This window comes from Lampetra fluviatilis, chromosome 14 (genome assembly GCF_964198595.1).
Source record: "Lampetra fluviatilis chromosome 14, kcLamFluv1.1, whole genome shotgun sequence".
NCBI classification, from domain to species: domain Eukaryota; kingdom Metazoa; phylum Chordata; class Hyperoartia; order Petromyzontiformes; family Petromyzontidae; genus Lampetra; species Lampetra fluviatilis.
In genome coordinates this window covers 11,464,193-11,483,960 of record NC_136288.1, presented here as the reverse complement: position 1 = coordinate 11,483,960, position 19,768 = coordinate 11,464,193, and positions in this window count along the sequence as shown.

Here is a 19,768-nt window from a genome sequence, read left to right as displayed (position 1 = left end):
TGGACCGAAAATCAAGGGAAATATATTGACCAGAGCGACACCACAGACTGTATCTTCGATGTACAGGACAGTCATGGACATTTTATAAAAGTTTTTTTACCCTTGTAAAAAGGTGTCAGTTTTGTTGCCAGATAGAAGGGTAAAAAAACAATTATCATATTTTTTACTGGCAAATGAGGTTCCAATGGTGTAAATGCTTACCCCGAGCTCTCATACTCTGATGGTGCATTGTCTTTGAGTTGTGCGCCTTTTGGCGTCATCTGGTCCAACCCATGTGAGACTAGGCTCTAAGGAAAGCTGTCTCGGGTGTGGACCAATCAACTTCAAGGACAGTGCATACATTATCAGAGTTATGTTTTTTGTTTGCATTATTGCTGCAGGTATTGTGGTCTATGCAAACATGACTCCTTGTATAAAGGTGTCAGTTTTGTTGCCAGATAGAAGGGTAAAAAAACTATTATCATTTTATAATTGAGAAAAAGAGTTGCAGACTGTTATGAAATATTCTTCTCTCCGTAAGATGTTGTAAGATGTTGAAACTTCATTAGAAATTATTGTAGTTTTGCTACTCATATACTGGTTAATTGTCGAAATGTTGCTTGTGGAGCACTGTACATGTAAGTGAAATTATCGTAACCCTCACAGTGTGCAGTAAAGTACAATCGCAGTGAATACAAATGAAGCATTGTCCTGATCCAAAGGTGTTGCACATTAATTTAATTTTCAGTGTGCAATCCCAACTGTATTTTTATTTGCAGTGCTTGGCTTGAAAAGGAAGTTTTAAAATTATTTGAATTAATCTTCGCGTGATTAATGTTTTAAACGTTGATACTGCGGTGTATATTAAGCGATTGTTGCATATTATTTTTCCAGCAGGTGGCTCATTCACTCAGCATATTCCGTAGATTGATCTCAGTTATAAATAGCGTTAGAAATATAACGAAAAAGGAATTTTCAATACGCATGAGCAAGACGAAGTTAAACAGGTTTATAGATGCCAACATAACTAAAATTTGTATGTTACGACTAAGTGAAAGAAAGATTTAACTAATTTCTGTCATAAGTAAAATGGGGATATCTATATATATGTAGGGGTGTTAGAGAGAGAGCCGTTATGCATGGCAGCTTATGGGAAACAAACACAGTGGGCGGGGCTACGTGAGTGCACGGGGGGGGTGCTCTCAACGACGTCCGCACCAGGCAGCCCGGGGCCCCACCCCTCAGCGGGGGTTGAGTATAAAGGGGGATGTGTCAGAGGGCTCGGGGAGAAATGTTAAGCTAACGAGAAGACTGAAGACATCTTAGTTAGAAGCCCTGGACTCCCCTAGTTCGACGTCCTTATCAGGGCCGAACAGGATCGAGCCAGCGGCGTGGTTCCGAGAGCCAGAGCCGGTGCTCTTGTCAGAGCAGGTCTGGGACTCCGGGTACCGGGCCCGACTTACCAGTGTCGGGCCAGATAGCCTCCCCTAGCCCGTTAGAAGGAGGACTAAGAGGCAGGCTAGGGTAGCTAGCGTGTGTATTTCCCAGCTAGCCGGGTGAGGGGGCCGATACCTCCTCGAGTGTTATATGCCCACTGTTGTGCTGTGAAATAAACCTGTGTGCCTCCAACTCCGGCGTCAAGAGTCGTCAACGGTATTACATATGTAATAAACGACTGGACCACGATGTCTGGCTCAGTGTCCTTTATTATTCGGTTCGTGCTGTACACCCACACGGCTGTCTTTACTCTGTAGCTTCTCCACGGTGCTGACTCCAATGTCGGCCCGATCCGCAACAGCAGCTCCGCTGCTGTTTCTCTCACACAGCCCCCCTTGGCTGTACTCGCTGCTGCTCTTCTCCCCCCGCAGCTCTGACAGCTTCTTGCTCTCTCTCTCTCTCTCCGCAGCTCCTCCTGGCAGCCACACCGCTGCCTCTAACATGCAGCCCTCTCTCTCTCTCTCTCCGCAGCTCCTCCTGGCAGCCACACCGCTGCCTCTAACACGCAGCCCTCCTGGCTGTCTCCTCTGCAGCTGCACACCACTCCGCAGCTCCCCTTATCTTCGGGGTTGGCTCCCGATGGCCGTCGGCGCCCCCCCTCTCCACACTCGCCCGCGTGGCCTCACTCTTTTCCGCTCACACCCCGACTGACTTCTCCTTCCGGTTTACGCGCTTAAGGACCCCCTACCTTTCACCCACGTCACCTGGCTCCGCCTCCTCGTGACGTCACATCCGGAAGGTCGCTTTCGCCCGCATTACACATATATATATCAGCTGGACTGCATGGATAATGGGAAATGGGTTAGTTAATGTATTTGCATGTCAGAGACAAGACTGCAGCCTTAATAAAGTAAAACAGCAGTAACAAACGCTGTATGAAGTGGCAGTATCAGTACAATTCTGCAATAAACAGTAAATATTAGCAAACCTCTATTCCGTCTCTCCATGTATGCATATAAAACATGTTTGAGTCTCTCAGCCTGTTGGATATCTAGACAAAAATTATCACGCGTTATTTTGCTTCACATACTGGGCTTCATCCGCAGAAGTCAGCCTTTTTAAACAAAAGCTGCTGGATTGCCAAAAATGTTATTGGGAAGATAATATAAAAGATGAAATACATTCACAAAAAAACAATATAGGACCCTTTTCAATAAAAATAAATAATATGAGTTAAAACTATCAACAGGTTTATCACCAAGAGGAAATAAAAATGTCAACTTGTGGACATTTCTGCCAACCGACTTTTATTTTCTTTCCTCTCAACGACTGGGGGGAAAAGAAGCTCTATAATTTTTTCCGTTATTTTTATTATTTTGATTTATCCCATGATTTACTTTGAGCAGTTACGAAACATAATTATTGTTCTTGGACAATGATGACGAAAATACCCATCATTTTCATCATAGGTTGTGTCATCGCAAACATAACAGTGAAGTGCAAGCCTCGTGTGCCCGATCTAACCTCCAGAGCAAGGTCAGTGCGTGTAGCGATCTAATGCAGAGGAGACAAAATGTTAATGTGTTAATATCTCCATAAATCTGTCGTATGACTCACCAAAGTACTCGGCGCTTCCAATATAATGAAGTAATGTTCGACTGCCACAAACTAGCCATTGTCGGAGATTGAGGAGCTCTTTGATTCAAGCAATTACACTCAACGACGCTCCAAGGCAAGGGTGAACTCAAGTAACATAAAAACCATACGGAAATCCGCGATGCTTCCATGGCGTAATGGTTCACACACTGAACCCTGCTTTTTTTGTGTTTAGTTTGTTGTCCTTCCCATGCACCTCTGATGAGCACGGCTGGCTATGTACGGTGTGAAAGAAGTTCAACATACATAGTGGGCGCCACAGTGGCTAGGAGATGCTAACTACCTCCTCTGGTATGCAGGAGGTCGTGGGTTCGATCTCGACCCTGATGCCTGTATATTTGGAGTTTGCGTGTTCTCCCCGTGGTCGCGTGGATTTTAATCCGGGTCCTCCGCTGTTTCCCTCCACATTGAGAAACACGCGTTTAGAGTATTTGGCTGCTATACATTTCCACATGATGATAATGATCCACTTCGTTAAGCTATTATTTGTGACCAGGTCGCTTCTGAAAAAGCGCTATACAGCTCAGTGGACCTTATCCCGGCGTGGCAGTTGAAACAATGGGACGGTTTCCTCAATTCCCCGCCCCCCTCAACTCCTCTGTCCACCCATTAGAAGAGATGGATATACCGCAGTCGATCAGCATATTGCGTGTGGTCGGGTAAAGTGTGGGTGTTCCATCCCTCTTCCAGGGCATAGGACCAGCTTAGAAGAGGAGGCCCCAATAACTCTTGAGAGTGAGCTTCCACTTGGCCCTTCCGCCAACAGTGCATGAGCAAGCGATTACAAGGTTATATCTTTAACTGTTACAGAAAGCTTTTATCTACAGGGACTCCTCTACTTGCGAACATTGGACTCACGAACTTTCAGAGATATGAACAAACCTGTCCATATGTCCAGTTGCCTGTTCGGACCGAGAGTCGTATGTTTGAACTGCTCCACAATAGATGGCGGTGGTGGCATCTACATCTGAAGAACATAAAGAACCAGTGGAATCTACATCTGCGGAACGTGAAGAACCTGTGGCATCTACATCTGCAGAACGTGAAGAACCAGTGGCATCAACATTTGCAGAACGTGAAAAACCAGTGGCATCTACATCTGCAGAACGTGAAGAACCAGTGACATCTACATATTCAGAACGTGAAGAATCAGTGGCATCTACATCTGCAGAACGTGAAGAACCAGTGGCATCAACATTTGCAGAACGTGAAAAACCAGTGGCATCTACATCTGCAGAACATGAAGAACCAGTGGCATCTACATATGCAGAACATGAAGGACCAGTGGCATCTACATCTGCAGAACATGAAGAACCAGTGGCATCGGCATCTGCAGAAGGTGAAGAACCAGTGACATCTACATCTGAAAAACGAAAGAACCAGTGGCATCTACATCTACAGGAGATTATCGAATTTTAAAGCCATCCCCCGTGTTTATTGTACACGCCGTACAACATGTTTTGAAATGACAGGAGTAAAGTTGGACTTACGAACAAATCGACTTACGAACAGACCTCTTGAAACTAAATCGTTTCTAAGTAGAGGAGTCCCTGTAATCTTATAAAGAGGAGCTGTTCATTATGTTGGTGCAACTCACATTTTGCCATTTCTGTAACTCATTAAAGTTTAGTAAAACAATTAGCATAATCCATATGAATGATATTATTTTCTTTTGATTCTTATGCTCATTGTGCATGCAGTAATTCACATCGCCAGAGCTGGTAATCTGATAAACCGGGCAAACAGCAAACCACTCACTTCACTCCACTCACTTGCGAGTGCAATACCCTGCCAGGTGATGGATTTGATAAGGCACTCATGGCAGCAATGCAAACTTACTTTGAGCAAGTCTTGTCATATTAACTTGCCCATTGTCAATTGATTTGCATGCTTTTGGAATTGAATGTGTTGGCCTGCACGGCGATGATAGACTCCATATGAAGCTCGTACGATTGCTTGATTAAACAGCGAGGCAGCCTTTACATGGATTCCAAACATTAGTATCACGTTGTGGAAAGTCAACATTGGTTGTCCAATGACTCAGGTCTGTGAAGTGGATGTGAACCTCTTGTTCATTCGAGCAGGAACCCATTTTTTGCGTTTGACGCTTTTCATCGTAAGGCATTTTTCTCTTTCCTACAAATTTAGAGCGAAAATACATGATCGATTTATAAATGATAAATCATCAATGTATTGTTCACATTCAATTATAAAGACAAAAAGTGAATTGATCCATTCACATGTCAAAAGTCAAACGGACAGTTCCCAAGTTGCCGAGTATGTCAAAGTAAATACACAAGCAGCTGACCACAAAATGTATCATGTCTAAGCAGAATTCCTTTCTGTATCCACATATAAATACCACTGTATGTTAGTCCATCGCCCTATTGTCGTTCCAGAAGAATGTGATTTAGCAAAATGTAACAACTTACGATAATCCATCTGTATATTATAATCTGTCCGTAGTTTTGCTGCACGTGCCGGTGGCTTTTTTAAAGGGACTTCTTTAGCTCTTAAAGAAGAAGCTCCTAGCATCTTTTCAGTTGCTAAAGAAGCTCCCAGCTTGTGGAGCGAAACGTCGGACATTACGCCGACAACACGCGGTTACAACCATTAAAAATGGTTTTGATGAAATGTTGGAACATATTCTGATAGCAGTAATATTGGGGGTCAGTTTAACACTTAGACTTTCGCGACCAAAATTATTCATAATAAAGGTTTTTGGGTTAGATCGCGTTATTTATAAATGTGTCGTAACCCTCCACCACCCGACACGGCCAATTAGTAAAAAAAAAAGTGTCACGTTTTCAAAGGACAAATAGTTCACTACTTTAGCCCACCGGTGTGTTGAAGAGTGAATCAACATCATTTTAAATATCTAGCAAATTGCCCAATGAAGCCGGATGTAATTACCAGCGAAACGTCGTACAACTCAAAATGTAAATGATGTTGATTCACTCTTCAACACATACCGGGGTTCTAAAGTAGTGAACTATTTGTCCTTTGTAAACGTGACACATTTTTTTACTGTTTGGCCGTGTCGGGTGGTGGAGGGTTACGACACATTTATAAAGATAACGCGATCTAAACCCAAAAACCATTATTATGAATGATATTTGGGGTGTTTTTTGTTACGAGCGGACTGCATTGTTAACTATCTGTAATGCCAGCGCCTGTTCCGTCTCTTCCACAGTCGAGAAACATACGATCATCCATCTTTTGAAACCTTGTTAATGAATGTCTGACAGCATGACACATCATCCACTTTATCTAAAATTAATCTACAACTCATTTACCTGGTATTTAATCCCCTCAACCCATGGCAGTGTTTGGCAGGTGTGAAAACGTTTGTTAGAAGATTAATTTCATTTTTATTGGCCAACTCTAAACAACTTTATATTGATCAGTGGACCAAGTCGTAAATCAATTCTAAGTAATCAAACACAATCTTGGCATGTTAGACTTTTTAAGAGTTTTTCTTCCCTTCTATATTGCATATTAATTTTATTTTCAACCATTAATACCGAAACACATTTCCATATGGTCGTTGTCATAGCCATATACTGTATAGTTTTTAGTGTTACTTGATGTCACTGCGATTTAGCAGTTATATTTTTAAGCTTGCATTTCAACTGAAACAATACGTTGCAATACCACCCTGAGTGCTTACGTATCGAGTTGATAAATTAGACCAACATTATGTAACACTGAAATAAAATATAATTGAAAGGATTTACGATAGTATTACAATTTATAGCTGATATTTTGAGGACATTTATATCACAATTAAGTCTTTAATGCCATACTCCATTCCCATGTATCACATGCATACACTATATTTGTCACATATAATGAACAGTCTCAAGATGGATAACATATTTACCAAAAAAATGATCGCACTCAATAGAGGGAACAAAAAGAACAATAAAATGTGAGGCGACATTTTTTTTTTGCCAAAGTCAACATTCGAAAATGGTTTGCGTCGATTTTTGCGAGACTGCGAGTGCTGATGCTGCATTTGCTTATCATTCACACATTTCTTTGGAATCCCCTTCAATAAAAACACCGGTAAACACACGCAGGCATCATTTGAAGCCGAAGCAATTTCCAGAGAATCAGGGTGGCTTATGCATTCTCCACTAAAAAAAAAATGAAAATCTATAAAGTGTTGGGCACCCCACATAATTAATAATGTCCACTGGCATGAAAATGGCTCGGCAGGCACCCCAGAATGCTACAGGCTGTCGTTGCCTGATGTATCATCCTAACCTTTACCCCTCGCCAAGACGGGCAGCAGCAGAAGGTCAGAACCTCTGCGACAGACAATTTACCATTTTACTGTGTGCGCGCAACGCAGCAGCGCAGTGGCGGCAGCATAAGAGAACGTAAAGTAATGCCACTCAACTCAACAGTCCAAAGGAATGACACTCCCAACTTTTGAAATACAGTAGCACCCACTTAACACCACACTCTTGAGGGTTTATATCAAATGCCTGACAAAACACCGGGTTGACAAGAAGGGGAGCTAAAACCAACGTGGGTTAGTAACGTGGCACTAATCAAACCCGGTTTCTTTTTCTCCCTTCATGTTGTTCATATGAAAATAGCTTGAGAGTGACCATAACCATAGCAACAACAAAAAAACCAATAATAAAATGTGTATATATACGTAGCATCTTATTGCGTCCGCATCTCAAAATGTCGTACAAAAACAGTGGGAACGCCTATTTTACGCGAGAGACGGTCAGTCATAAGCAAGGACAAATAAGTAATACTTAAAAAAACTTTTTAAAAACACGCTTTCATGAAATGTACCGTACGAGTAATGGCAGAACTCCACGACTCCAGGAAGTGGCCCGAAGCTTTCCATAACGTAAGGGGCCGTGGTGAGTTACAGCCAACGTCAGTTGAGCGTGGACAATTAGACCCAAGCCGAAACATAACATGTAAAAAATAATGTTAAAACAAATATATATTATTTTTATGATAGAATATAGTATTGTCATCGGTATGACATAAGTATACCAAGTTTGCAGTCGATACCACATTGGAAAGTGGGTAAAATTTGAGTTACAAGATTTGAGGATACAACAGACAGAGTGAGTTAAATAAAAGTGTGTAATAATAATTAAAAAAGGAAATGTCTCAAACTCAAAGCCTGGGATTGAACAAGGGCAGGGACTCGACAGCACGGATGGCTGGGCGAAGGGAGGTCCAGACCTTGGGGACAGCAGAGGAGAATGAGCGACCTCCCTTCCGAGCGAAAGTTGACGAGGGGGGCCTTCAATAGAATAAGCCTTGGCCGCTGAAGCAGACGGGTGTGTGAAGTGGAGGAGAGTACGTCCGTATGTTGAACTTCTTTCACACCGTACGTAGCCGACCATGTTAATCGCAGGTGCGTGGGGGGGGGGGCAATCTGGGCCAAAAAAGCAGAGTGAGATGACAGAGGGAGAGCTAGGCCGGGGTGAATCCACGGGGGGTCTTGAATATGGTGTGCGCGATCTTGAAATTAACCCAAGATTGTCTTTGAAGCCATAGGAGGATAAGGAAGCACCACTATATGAGCACACACTATACTTAGCATTGACAAAGTCTGTCAACTAGGCGTGTGGAAATTCACCCCCGCGGTTTTTCAAAGAATTCTCATGATTTGGGGCTGCGAAATATTTCCAGAACGATTGTATTCTTGTCTTGCTTCGATATTTTTTTGGCTCCAATATCACAGCTTTGTCTGGTCCGTTCGCCTCTACGTTACAATAGCAAATCATCTCCATGCAATTTGCATGCATCGCAAATAAAATACGTTTCGCATTGCATGATTCAATGCGATAATTTGTTTGAATTCCTGAATCATTAGCTCGCTATACATACACACTGCTGGGTATTTTATTTTCAGAACTGTATATTGGTTAAAATTTTAATTACATAGACGTAAGTATTATGATTAAATAAATGAAAAATTGTCTTGGAATTCCAAAGATTAATGGGACACTAGACTTAAAGGCTAAATTGAATCTTGAAAAGCAGTGATGAAAGTAGACCTTTTGAACTAAACCTTGCAGAGAAAGCAAAATTTTCAAATTTTGTTGCATAATAACAGAGTGCAATTTACCATAACTTTTTATTTTACTGATGTGTGGGGATATGATCCAATTCTTCGGTTACTGTGGTTTCTTTTTAAGTCCGCGTACGGTGAGACAAATGTGAGGCGACAGAGGGGGTCTAGAAACGCGAACGTCTGGTTTCATATTAGAGCATTGGCAGCTCCAATGAGCAGGGTTTAACCTCACGTGGGTTTATACGTCCATAGTTGTTACGTTAGAGCACCGCACACGAAAACTTTCTCGATGGCTTTCAGACAAATTCAACGCTGGGGTTAGTGGGTGGTGCGTGGACGTTTGACGACTATGCGCTCTGAGACCAGACACCTGAGTTCGAGGCCAGTTCACGGCTCGCTCTCCGCTGCGCTTCGAGTTTGTGCGGCACGACGTCCGACATTTCGCTCCACATGCTGAAAGCTTCTTCCGGAGTTATTGAATTGGGGACTAAAGTGAATGCAGAAGAGGCTGCCAACACGTGGGATAGAACGTCGGACACCATGCCACGACAAACTCCTACGCGGTGGAATCAGTGGCGAGTGAAATCAGAACTGGTTCTTACTCCCCCTTCACTATCATAGACTGACCGGCGTGGTGCAGTGTGGGTAACAAAGATCCCTGATGTAGCTTTGAAGAGACTGCTGAAGCAAGTTCTGTTAACGAGCACCTATTAAGGTCAGCACAGGACAAGAAGGGGTGTGTCGCTCGCACCACTCCTGACTACCTTTGTATCCTCAGTGCTGATGCTGACACACTGCACCAGGTACTTGTTTAAGGCTGGGTCGACCTAGAGGAGGGCCAGAACAGGTTCACACATTATTATTGTTCGTGAGCGGCAATCAAACTCAGCAGTACGCCATGCACTATAGGTCAACAACCAACACGCACAACACTTCAAGAGGAAGCATTCGTCTAGCAGTGGATTAAGAAACAGTTATATAGTTTTCACTATTATGATTATTATTATTAAACAGAAACGTTCAGTGCGAAGGTAAGTACATTGTCATGGTCATACTTTCCATGAAAATTAAATTTAATCTAGGTTTGACCTTTAGAATAAACACAGTTTGGAACATTTTTACTAAAGATATGTCACGGTGGCAGGGAGAGAGAGAGAGCATTTTTTTTTCAAAGCACTCTTCCAATTTTTACCAAAAACAACTCCGTGGCCTCTGGCCTGTGGACTTGGGTTGCAAAGTAAACAGCCATTTCGAAAAAATATTTCTGACCTGACTGTCAAATATCCAAACGGTCCACTCTTAATACGCTCTGCTATGCTGTAAAGATAATTACAGAAATAAGTGACATATGAAGTAATCGTTTGTAAGCATTCAGCCAAAACCTAAAGCTGACAGATCACGTGGAATGGGACAGACTACTGCAGCTGTGTCACGTTCTCTCTCCCCTCTGGGCTTAAGAGCCAGATGTATTATTCAGGACCACGCAGCCGTGGTTTAAATGTGCGAGCAAGTTTGCTGCACCGACAACAACAAAAAAGGCAGTGAAATGTACTTTGCATTGCATTACATACATTTAAACGTTATATTTACACTCTATTAAAAAATGAATCGCTCTGGGATGGTGGGTTACATTGTCAAACTGAATACATTGAAGCACTGTTGATACAAGAGTGCTTATCTTTTGCCTAAAAAGTCAGTGGCATAAAATCAACGCTCCTATGGCAGGGCCGAGTCTCCCCACAGGACAAACGCCGTTGACTTCCCCAATAATTGGTACTCACTTTATCGACCCCAGCTTGACGATGGGCTGAGTCGTCTCCCCTACCGGGATTTAAACTTTGCAGCCGACCGATTTGTGAGTCGCGCACTCTACCTGTGAGCCACCTTTCCGGCAAAAATTGTATTCCTAAAATGAAGTACGGTTGAAGTGACTCCACTTTTGTACGTATAATATATATGTCAGCCCTTTGTCAATCCACTGACGAATGAATGCCCCCCAACGCTGTGCTAGCTACGAGGGTTGCTTCATCGTACGTCAAACGTGCTGGTCAGTGCAGTTTTTGGTGGCTCTGGTACTGCCTTCAGATAACACTGGTTAACAAAAAATATTTCTGGTATGGACTTTTGAAATCAGCACCCTGACTAATTTCAGGGTGCTGATTCCAAATCTGATCTCAGATTTGCTCTATCACATCTCATTTTTATGCTATCGGCATACCCCATTTTCATTGATTTTACACAAAATTAACTCTGTCACTTAGGATTGCAAGTTGTTGCGAGTCAGTGACTGCTTTAGTGTTAAAATATGGTGCTGTATTTTTAGGATAGTGTGTTTATAATAGAATTTTATCTAGATAACCACATTTATTTAATATTTTTCTTCGGCAGTTTTTATTGAAAATGCAATATTTGATAACTCAAAAACCTGATGTGATAGACAAAAACTGATGCCAGATTTGGAATCAGCACCGCAAAACGACCTTAAAACCTTTGGAATGCCAGAAAAAGTGTGTTGACCAGTGTATAATCACTCACGGCTCACGTGAGCCGGTGGCCAGGAGCTGAACTCAGGTGGCCGGGTTCATAGACGCAAGTGCACTCAACCGCTGCCTAGCTGCTCCATGTTTACATCGTCAGCCGCGGTCAATCCACCGCTGGACGAATGCCTCCCTCCAAGCCGCCGAAAGCCGCGACTGCAAATCTCTCGCAAACCCGCGACGTGATAGTCGACCGCACACGAGCTGATTCGACCACCTCCGTCTCAACGTGGTCGCAGACGACATCCTGCATATCCGCTACTATTTTTTCTTTACAATTTCTTTTTTCAGCGCTGCCCGTGACTGGTGCATACAGAAATCTATAGGTGCTGCTGCTCTGTGCTGTGAGCGATTCGCGTTCAAGCCCACGGTGAAATCTGCACGAATTCATTCATTCGGTACAGTGCGTGCAGTTTTGCCGGGTATATCTACAGCCGGAGAACAATGGAGACTTCTCACGAAGCTGTTGAATGATTCAGTGACCATGAATGGGCCACCTGGGTCAATGGCCAGTCACAATCATACCAATGCATTTGTTTAGTCTGTGAATTTTCATCCTTTCAACCTCGAGACAAAAGTGACTACAGTAGCGGGCTTTTTCCCATTCTTTGACCATATTATGACACTGTGAGGCCAAAACAAAGGCGGCTTAGACACGCAATCCTATATAATCTTACTTTTGTACGGATATATATATCCCACTGATGCCCGTGCTAACAACTGTCGCTGCCTTACAGTGGCATCGAATGTTAGGGTCGGGGGTTGCAAGTTATTTCCACACAGCGAGCAAGCCACATGTGTAGACAAATATGCCGGCACTGAGCTATGCTGTAATGTAAAGTCTGCCTCTCGTGACTTACAGCTTCGGTGCACTGCAGTTGCGTTAATTGTAATCTCTGCAGCCGCAGCATGCGCCTGGGGAGGGGTGCCCAAACAAAAGGTACAAGTTAATAAAAAAAGAAACATCTTTTGTAAAGTCACGTAGGTAAAAAAAATTTAATTAATAAAATAAAAATCACAACGTCGTGATTTTTATTTTATTTTTATTTTACTTTTATAAATTTTAATTTTTTACCTACGTGACTTTACCGAAAAAACCTAAGAATATGAATCCTTGTAATCACGAAAGCTTCAAATCTAGAATATTTTGTAAATCCATTGATTCAAGCAAGCATGACTCTCCTGATGAGACACTGCGTGTCGAAACCGGTGCAGAGTGTTGCTCGTCTTGAAACAATCGCTGCTGAAAGTGTACACTCCCAGAAGCCCGTGCGGCTGATGGGTTGTGCACGAAATATTTCGTTATTTGTGGAGACAGATATGTGAAGGAGACATTGATTAGTAATTTTGTCACACTGCTGGATAAAGGGCTCCTCTAGCCATGTCGGTCACGGGAGGTGCTGAGTGGACTTGCCAATCACTGGCAGCAGCTGTGTCAAGATCGGCCTCTGTGGAGGAGGCTCGCGAAGGACGCTACAGTCCAGCAACAACGGAGGGCAGAGGAGCGGTGCTCACAACAATGAGCGGAGCGCCGGGCGATTAAAACGCAGCGAGTTGGCATTGTATGGGGCACAGGTGGTGCATCGGCCAGTCATCTCAGTCAGTCGACCCATGGCACCACTTGGCTTTGTCCCGTGACCTCCTGCCAGCGGGCGTTCGACACTTCACGTGGCCTTTAAAGTGCACATAGCCTGGCACAAGCGCTTTGGCGACGTCACTGCCACTTAGTGGCGAATGGCGGTTGTTGCAGAAAACTTTGGCTCCCTTGTGCAGTTATAGATCTTGTGTGTACAGGGTGCTTCAAAAAAATGTGAACGCTTCCAAGAATTTGCAACAATGCCACGAGAAATTTGCCTCCGGGCTTTGGAGACCATTTGGATACAATGATGGCGAATAAGTGGAAACTTTTTGACTTTTTAAAGCTATTAACATGCATTTTTTATAATGTTAGAGTGTATTATCCGTTCGTTTTCCATTAAAAACGATAGTGCCATATAAGTGATATAAAAAAAAAGATGGACCCAATTTCAAAGCAGTATATTTCACGATGGCAACATGCTACAATTACACGAAAAGTTTCAAACGGTTTAATGAGTTATCAAGTTTTACTAAACATTTTATAAATGCTCTATGTGCCCTCCACCTGCTGTACGGACAACATCGAGAAGATAGTTGAATTCGTCCCAAACGCCTCTCAAAGTGACTTCTTCCAATGAAGTCAACGCTGCAGTGATTCTCTTTTTGAGGTCATCCAAATTAGTCGCTAATGGTGGCACAAAAACACCACGGGTCTTTGACGTATCCCCACAAGAAAAAGTCGCAGGCTGTGATGATGTCTGGGGATCTTGGGGGCCAAGAGTGTAGTGCCAAGTCTTGGGGTCCCGTGCTACCTATCCAACGTTGAGGCAGCGCGTCTTGTGAATGACTGAGGCTAGGGGCTGTTTATGCGCTGGGAGAGGCATCTAGCGGTAATCATTTGAAACTCTATGCCCCGCCCTCTCTATGCCCCGCCCTCTCTATGTCCCGCCCTCTCTATGCCCCGCCCTCTCTATGTCCCGCCCTCTCTATGCCCCGCCCTCTCTATGCCCCGCCCTCTCTATGCCCCGCCCTCTCTATGTCCCGCCCTCTCTATGCCCCGCCCTCTCTATGCCCCGCCCTCTCTATGCCCCGCCCTCTCTATGCCCCGCCCTCTCTATGTCCCGCCCTCTCTATGCCCCGCCCTTTCAAGTGGTAAGAGTTTAATTCATGGGCGGTTCGTGGTTGCAGAGATATAGCGATTTCAAATCGGGTCCATCTCGTTCAAACACCCTGTAATTTAATCTTTGGAGAATGTTTCTTTAGAATCATATTTGAATCTAAAGGTGTACACAGAATTCGGGTTGAGCGGTAATGCATTGTTGAGGGCACTGCGGTGTGAATCTGGCGAACCAGGTTCGACTTCTGTCCATGGTCAAGATTCGTGGAAAATACCACCTGAAGCCGTCATGGTTCACCGTCACCAACACGCACTGGGCATGCAGCGTTAGTGACGTAGAGTAAAACAAACCCATGACCAAGGGAGCACAGGGAAGCCTTCATCCACCAGTGGATTGACAAAAGGATGGACATTATTATTGTGGAGTACTTTTAAATCTTAAATATACCATGCTGGAGAAACCCCAATATATGGGTATTTCTTGGGTGGGATGTTTTCTGTGACCTTCTAACTTAATCACATTTCAGTGGATTCCAAGAATCTGGCAGAGCCACGTGATTTAATATGTACACCCTTTACTGGCAGCCTCCTTTGAGTAAACACCGCCAGCTATGCCATCAGCAGACAAGCATGCATTTTTCAAAAATACATTTTGGGAGACTATTTGCTGTAAACAATCTCTTTAAAAAAGAAAAAAACAATCTCTTACGTAGCCGAGATGCACCATACTCCTGCCCGTGTAGTGGTCAGCACAATTTGACTTGCAATCCAGAGGTGGCTGGTTTGGTTAAATCTCCCGGCGTGACACCCCCCAAAAAATGGGCACGTTTCTTAAATCTCTGACCGCCTCTGTCCACCCAGCAGTAAGTGGGAGTGGGCGCTCCACACTCAGTTGATCAGAAGAGTGCGTGCGGTGCGGTTGTGGATACTCCCTCCTGTTCCAAAACGTCGTCTCTCTCGAGGGACTCTCTAGAATATTCCCTCTAGCGGAGGCGTTTCCGCCAGCAGTGGCATGGCCAAGCACTTGCAGGGCCGCACCTTTACCTTTTTAACGTTTAATCAGGCACTCTGCCCCCACAAGCATGAGGCGTTTTCCACCTTCGTATCAATTTGCCCTTTGGAATCGTTGAGAAGCACCCTGCAATCAATGCCCACCACCCCTCCAAAAACAATTATTGAGAGTCAATCCCTATGAATGGCACTATCCGGGTATTTCTGACTTGCATTCTTGTATTAACCATTGGGTTAATCCTGGCTGGTTGAGCAATCGGACACTTTCGGATGGTACGATAAAACCCAGACACATTCTTGACATTTTCTGGTGCTTGGTGCTATATTAATTGTGACAGATTGCATCTGAGGAATGTGATGGTGAGGCATGGACTGAACTCTTGAACTTTTAATCCTCGGAAGAATGACAAGAATGTCCCAGGAAGTCATAAAAAAAAATCCTACCTGAAAAAGAGGCAGCCAAAAAGGCAAAAATGTAACACTCTGTAAAAAAATCATTATTGATGTGTATTTTTTCCGTTAAGAATCACAGTTGATTTATAAAGTTGTCATAATATTTAAATTATTCCATGACATGTGTTCCAAGCTATAAAGCCTTAAGTATAAACGTATGCAATTCTAGAGAGAGAGAGAAAATTAATCACCAGATAAATTACATGTTGCTCCATAGAAACAAAATAAGTTGGCTTTTTATTTCAGAGAAGATTCGATACCACAGTGGGACATTCTTTGTGGAAGAAAAAGAGTGCACACTTAAAATTTTCCATCAAATAATAATTTCATTAACCCATAGAGAAGCTGCAAAGAAAACGCAGAAACACGTGAGAATAAATTCAATCTCAAGATTAACTCTTCTTCAACTTTAATAATTACACGTGCCATCAGAAAAGATTTATTGTCTGCGCGGAATTTTTTTTTTATTGGATTTTCAAATGCAATCTCGTGGAGTTGCTAACAAATTGAAGCAGAAAAGTGGGGTTGCACAGACATCATTCACTTTATTAATTTTACAATGACTTAGCCGAGCGCTAATAAAGTGGGTCTCTCGTCTTGTTGATGGGCCTAGCATCTCACACATTTCATTAATCTATTGAGCAGAAAGCAATAAAAAAACTCATCATTGCCCTTTCACTTGGGAATATCTGCAGTGTCCAGAAACGTCCCTTTTCCATCAATGTCCACTGTATGTAAGGTATGACCACATCAGAACTACGATGCCCATCACTGTTAGCAGCGACTTATAAAGAGCAATGTGCACACTTATATGCGCATGACGAAATCACCCAGAATGGTCCGATCATGGAAGATAAAACTGGGTTGAGCCCGGGTAGTGTTTGAATGGGCGACCACCAAGCACGGCGCAGGGTGTTACAGGCTGCCGTGCTACGTTGCGAGCAGCAGAGGGCAATGCTCCAAAATCTAATGTTGTACTCTACTTCTATAGTTCTACGTCTGTGCACTCCGTCTTCACCAACCCCCACTGACCAGCACGTATGAGAAGTCCTAATCTAGCAGTAGATTGACAAAGGGCTGTATATTTATATGTACACTCTGTAAATATGGCATGGTATAAATGTATATTTTTGTATGCATTTACCATTTGATTTTTTAAAAATTATATGCTTGAACATACAGTATTTTTATTGGGTGGCTTTGACAGCCTAGCATTGATTTGTGATGTTTAATTTGTACATAATTTCCGAGCATCATTGCATTTTCCTGAACATTCGACTTTTACGTAAGCAAGCTGGTGATGAGAAAACATTCCACGCGCCATATGATTAATATAAAAAACGGATGGAATTAAAAAAGCCTATGAATATTGCTAATGAGCCACAGAATTAAAAACAACCCCAAATGTACAAATACACTGTTGATATTTTGGCATAATTGTAGCTAGATTAAGCACTTTTACTCCCACTCCCAGGGTAATTGCGGTTATTCTGCTAGCAAATATATTTTGGCTCTACGGTATGTTTCTAATTAAATGTGTTTTTATGGTAGATAGGTATATTTGCATTCATAATTTATTCTTAAAATGTAATTTTTTTCCATTTAAAAATTAAACAGGAAAACATAAAAAGAGTTCTTGCTTAACACTTACTCAGCAAGCATCAGATAAGATAGTTTTTAAGACCACAGATATGTTTCTTTACATTGTGCTTGATAGCTCTTCAATGTCTATTCGGGTTAAATCGGCACAATGTCCAACTTTTATTCAGTTCCTGAAAACTACCCCAGCACGTGGAGTGAAGCGTTGGACATCATGCTGAACAACTCGTGGAATAACTTTGAAAACACACGGGATAGTGATAGGATGGGGTAGTTTATCTTAACATTGTTTAACTTTCTCTGCAGTGGCCATTTGAAGAAGAAAAAAATGCATCCGAATGTTTTTTTTTATCATCCAATTAAGTGACAGGGCTTGCATATGTGAGTGAACGTGTTTCACAAGTTACTTGGACCCTTGCTGAATGTTTAATATTTCTGTGTTTTATCAGCACCGACAATAACTAACTTGAGAAAACTACCAGCACGAATACTTCTCCACTGAGAAACAACCACATTTCTATTGCTTTCTGTTGATGGATTTTCGTAAAAAAACAAAACTGAAAAACAACAAAGCGGTGAGATTTTTGATGAGCTAAATAAGATTTGCCAATGATTTTACGTCACTGAAAGTGATGTGCCGTGGCTTAAAGCATTCCATCTTGGCTGTGCATTTTTTCCAAATAAACTTTCGAAAGAAAACATAAAAAAAATGCTGTAGAAATTAACCTGACTAATACATTGCTTTTCAGTGTGTCTACAATGTAGCTGATCCACTTTACATAGTGTTGTAGAGAAAATTGATGCACATAGTGATTCATTGTTTACGTACGCATTGTAAAAAAAAAATATGACCTTTTATATTTCAAACAAGCAATCGTTTTGTTTATCTCACCCATTGCTTTAGATCTAGATCTATCAAACCTGACACGTCTGGCTATCAAAAAATTCTCCACTATTCATTCATTTCCCTCAATAAAAGAAAGTGAAAACATATTTTAAAATTATGAATGTGTTCCAGGGTGAATTCATAACACGTGGCAATAACCGGTATTACATCAAGAATAGTCTGGATTCTAAATAATAGCCAAATAAAAAAAATCCCATTTTAAAATGTAAAGATAAACACAGAGGTTATTTAATCAGAATAATGTAATATTGCTAAATTGATAACAACAGTGTAATTTAACAACACATGTGGATGGTAGTTTTGTTATGTAATACTGTAGGTTTTCACAGCTTTGGCAAATGGAAATGAAAAACACATTGATGCAGTAAATCACACTTATTAATGTTTTTGGTTGCGAGAACATTCGGACATGTTTGTTATCGCAATGAACACACTTTAAGTATGAAATACTAAATATATATACGGAGGCTGCTTCCGATGTTCTATGCATTCGCAGGTATATAGGAATGGCAGATGCAAATATCGCATTCTGACACTGGGGGATAACACACTGAAGTTGTTTGGTATAAGTAAAATGTCTGGGGCACAGTCAAATCACCAACGGACCTGGGTCTGCTTCATTCAGGGCACTTGAAGCCATGGTTTGAATTTCATTTGTGTTCCATCAACCATGGCACGGTTTCCTGCTGTTCCCCTCTGGGATTTACCAAAACCATTCACGTGTGCAATCCAATATTCTCATAGATTCATTCTAGACGACTGAATTAAATTTTAGAGTAACGCAACTATTAGAAGCCGTCATATTATTTCAATGAAACGGGCAGAATTTTAAAACATTTATTTTGCATGAAAAGCTTTTCTTTGCAAATTAACAATTAGATGGTATGTTATGATTAATGTCGCATAAGCGAAAATTTGCTTGAGCAAAAATGTATGCAGCATTATTAAATATGCATTGGTTATTGTAAGTTTTCAGGATAAAGCTACCCAAACTAAAAAAAAATATGAAAAAAGGCAAATAGTGTGAATGTGAAACATGAAAAAAATACGTAAAAAAAACTAAAATATAAGTTTTGCCAATGCAAATTTAAAGAGTGTATTTTTTAAAAACGCATTTATAATATCTCCGAGCATCAACAAACACTCCCCATTATCTATAACATTTTCCGGATGGAGTGGTGGCACATTGGTTAGCAAGCTGCTCTATAAACATGGCGGCATGAGTTCCATTTCTGGCAATGGCTTACACCAGTGACAAGTGATATTGTCCCACCCTTCACTGACCAGCATGGTGAAATATGGTGAAAACAACCTCCATGATCAACACGACATTGAGAGGAGGCCTTCGTACAATGGTGCATTGACAAGGGGGTGGGTGGGTGGGTGGGGGGGTGAATCATGATATAAAATGTTATCACGGGCCTAGAGTACATTAT